We start from the raw sequence: 4280 nt of genomic DNA, 5'->3' as shown, positions 1-4280 counted from the left end.
ATATGATTCCATTCACATGATATTCTGGTAAGGCAAAATTGTAAGACTGGAAAAGAGACTATTAGCTTAACAGGCAATGCAGGCATAGGGGCAGAGGCAGAGCACGAATGAGCAGCTAGCAGGGGTTATTGAGAAGCAAATAAAACAGTTTTGTATCTTTATTGTGGTGGAAGTTGTATTATTGAATGTGTTTGTGAAACCCCACAGAGATATAGGCTAGCAAGGCAAATTTTACTATATGTAAAGTATACTTCAGTTTTCTTAATTGAAAAAACTAAGGTAGGTAAAAGAACCCCAGGAATGCTTACTCTGGCAGCACATAAGCTAAAATTGGAATGATTACACAGATTAGCATGGCCCTTGTGCAAGCATGACGTGCAAATTCATGAATCATTTCATATTTCTTTTTTTAAAAAAGAAGCTCAAGGAATCCATCTACAAATCTAAGCCACTTTGTTGCTCATTCCAGGGCATTTAGCTTGTTTATCATCATCTTTACTTAGCCTCATTCTCCCTGTCACATCTGCAGCTGGAGCAGACAGGACTCTCCAGAATGTATTTCTTCTTTCAAAGCTTTATTACCATGGACAGAACATCCAGCCAGGGCCTAGAGAAAAAAAAATAATGCATTCATGGCTGCTCAATTTTTAAAGACTTTCCTCCCAAGAACTCCCAGAAAGAGTTAGAAGAAACAAGCAGGTCTGTGATGTAGAGTGATGAGCAAAAATTCAGGAGTTGGGTGGAATTTTAGGAAACTTGTCACTGCTTCCACAGAATGTTCTTTAACAAATGTTTCACATTTTCTGTCATCAAGGCCTCTGGGTGTGGGGGGAACAACAACAAAAAATATGATTCAGGAGTCTTACAAAAGTGCAAGAGGCAGAATAAAGGGAGTCCATGGGAGCTCATGAAACACCCATGTTAGCAATAATGGGAAGCCTTAAACCCAATGCTGGTGATACAGGAGGAGGAAGTGATATTGTTGCCAGGGAGCCAGGGAGATACAGAACTGTAGAGGAGGATTTTCCTGGTATGGACTGTGATCATGAAAGATGACACAAAACTCAAATCACGGGTCCCAGTTAGAAGACAACAGGAAATAAAAAATCTGCCATTTCTTTTCTAAGACTCCAGGTTCTTATAGTTGCCAAATGTAATACAAGAGTGCCTGGTGATGAGAGCTATAGTGATGATGGCCTTTTGGTCAGTCTCTAGGATCCAGACCAAAGAGGGAAAGAAAACAAACCCCAGAAGGAATAAAATTGCTAAATTAAACTAAGAATAGTAAGGACCTTATTATTTATCAGAGTCAACTTTTAAAATTCTTTGATTGAGTACTCTATAGAAACTCCCCTCCATATTCTTCAGAAACCCCACCTTCACATGGAATAATACATAATTCCTCAAACATATGATTATCTTCACCCACTTGGGTTATGGATTTTACTCAGGGTGTACACTCAGCATCAGAAGAGCTTGAAGATTTCTGAAAAGTTCTTTTTGTCTTATTATTGGTTGTCTATCAAAGCTTTAACCAAGATGCTACAAAATAACGAATATATGAATGAGTCTTTACTTTTAGAGCTACATAGATGAAGATTACAGAGATTTGTTCCAGAAGAGTTTTCAGCCACCTGGTAGGACTTCCTTCCTTACTCTGATGTCTCAGGTATAGAATTAGGGGTATATATACAAATAGAATAGAGCACGAAACAGAAAGAGTCTAGAATCATTTTAATATATTTTTCACTCGGTATATGATGATGTTTCCTGACTCAGTAATTCTATAAGAAGATATAAATAAAAGCATATATATGTATATATATATATTAAAGTTTTATAATCTTTTTTAAAAGTTGTTTATTTACTCGCATTAGTCTGTGTATAGTTCCAGATTCAACAGAAATACAAAATAAAGCACAATGCAAGAGCAAAAAACAACAAAAGAGAGCATGTCAAATATAACCTCAAGCAATGTAAGTTCTGCTGTCCTCAGAAGTCCAAAAACTACATTCAGCACTGATGCTGCCATCCAACAAATTATAAACCCTCCAGCTCTACCACAGGACTCACAATGGTGGTCCTGCAAGGAGAGTTCTTGTGAGGATCTAAGTAGTACTTAGCTATTCATTCTGTCAAAACTTTAATGTTCTTTATCCATCAGGTATTGAGTTGTTAGGTGATGCCTCTATTTTATTTTTAGATTTTTTATTAGATATTTTCTTTATTTACATTTCAAATGTTATCTCCTTTGCTAGCTTCCCCTCTGAAAATCCCATTCCCTCCCCCCTCCCCCTGCACCACAACCCACCTACTCCCATTCCTGGTTCTGGCATTCCCCTATACTGGAGCATAGAGCCTTCACAGGAACAAGGGCCTCTCCTGCCATTGATGACCAACTAGGCCATCCTCTGCTACATATATAGCTAGAGCCAAAAGTTCCACCATGTGTTTTCATTGATTGGTGGTATAGTTCCAAGGAGCTCAGGAGTACTGGTTAGTTCATATTGATGTTACTCCTATGGGGTTTCAGACCCCTTCAGCTCCCTGGGTATTTCTCTGGCTCCGTCATTGGGGACCTTGTGCTCCTTCCAATGGATGACTGTGAGCATCCACTTCTGTATTTGCCAGGCACTGGCAGAGCCTCACAGGAGAGAGCTATATCAGGCTCCTGTCAGCATGCTCTTGTTGGCATCTGCGTAGTAACTGGGTTTGGTGGTTGTTTATGGGGTAGATCCCCATAAACACAGCATAAGCCATTGCTGTTCTGTTCAGGAATTTTTCCCCTGTGCCCATATGTTCAAGGCTAGGTTTTTCCAGATGAATTTTTTATTAGATATTTTCTTTATTTACATTTCAAATGTTACCCCTTTTCCCAGTTTCACTTCCTCCTGGAACACCCTATCACATCCTCCCTCCCCTTGCTTCTATGAGGGTGTTCCTCTATCCATCCACCTACTCCCACCTCCCTGCCCTCGATTCCCCTACACTGTGGCATCTACAGAGCCTTCATAGGACCAAGAACCTCTCCTTCCATTGATGCATGACAAAGTCATCCTCTGATACATATGCAGCTGGAGCCATGGGTACTCCTTTGTTGATGGCTTGATCCCTGGGAGTTCTGGGGGGTCTGGTTGGTTGATATTGTTGTTCTTCCTATGGGGTTGCAAATCCCTTCAACTCTGTCAGTCCCTTTTCTAACTCCTCTATTAGGGACCCTGCGCTCAGTCCAATGGTTGGCTGTGAACATCTGTCTCTGTATTTGTAAGGCTCTGGCAGGGCCTCTCAGGAGAGAGCCATATCAGGCTCCTTTCAGCATGCTCTTCTTGGCATCCACAATAGTGTCTGGGTTTGGTAACTGTATATGGGATGAATGTGCATATGGAACAGTCTCTGGGTGGCCTTTCCTTTAGTCTCTGCTCTATACTTTATCACCATATTTGCTCCTGTGAGTATTTTGTTCTCCTTCTAAGAAGGACCAAAGCACCCACAATTTGATCTTCTTCTTGTTGAACTTCATGTGGTCTGTGAACTGTATCCTGATTATTTGAAGCTTTTGGGATAGTATCCACTTGCCAGTGAGTGCATACCATGTATTTTCTTGGATTACCTCACTCAGGAAGATATTTTATAGTTCTATCCATTTGCCTAAGAATTTCTTATATTCATTGTTTTTAATTGCTGAGTAGTACTCCATTGTGTAAATGTACCACATTTTCTGTATCCATTCCTCTGTTGAGGGGCATCTGGGTTCTTTCCAGCTTCTGACTATTATAAATAAGGCTGCTATAAACATAGTGGAGCATGTGTCCTTCTTACCGGTTGGAACATCTTCTGGGTATATGCCCAGGAATTGTATAGCTGGGTCATCAGGTAACACTATGTCCAATTTTCTGAGGAACTGACAAACTGATTTCCAGAGGGTTTGTACCAGCTTGCATTCCCACCAGCAATGGAGAAGTGTTCCTCTTTCTCTACATGCTCGCCAGCATCTTCTGTCACCTGAGTTTTTTATTTTAGCCATTCTGACTGGTGTGAGGTGGAATCTCAGGGTTGCTTTGATTTATATTTAAGTGACCCCAAAACTTCCATCAGAGAACAACGAAAGCTGATAAACAACTTCAGCTAAGTGGCTGGTATAGAATTAACTCAAACAAACCAGTAGCCTTCCTCTACTCAGACGATAAGCAGACTGAGAAAGAAATTAGGGAAATGACACCCTTCACAATAGCCACAAATAATATTACTTATCTTGGTATGACTCTAACCAAGCAAGTGAA

At 40.4% G+C, this 4280-nt stretch overlaps 1 non-coding gene across 1 annotated transcript; it reads left to right on the top strand.

The window, feature by feature from the left end:
- Window positions 1-300: 300 nt before the first annotated feature.
- Window positions 301-405, top strand: LOC115030137 (U6 spliceosomal RNA). Its single transcript, XR_003835762.1, has one exon. It is a non-coding gene; the product is annotated as a U6 spliceosomal RNA (small nuclear RNA).
- The last annotated feature ends 3875 nt before the right edge of the window (window positions 406-4280 follow it).

Source organism: Mus caroli, unplaced genomic scaffold, assembly GCF_978045245.1.
Source record: "Mus caroli unplaced genomic scaffold, Mus_caroli_1 scaffold_5, whole genome shotgun sequence".
Lineage (NCBI taxonomy): Eukaryota > Metazoa > Chordata > Mammalia > Rodentia > Muridae > Mus > Mus caroli.
This window is presented reverse-complemented; position numbering and strand designations above follow the sequence as displayed.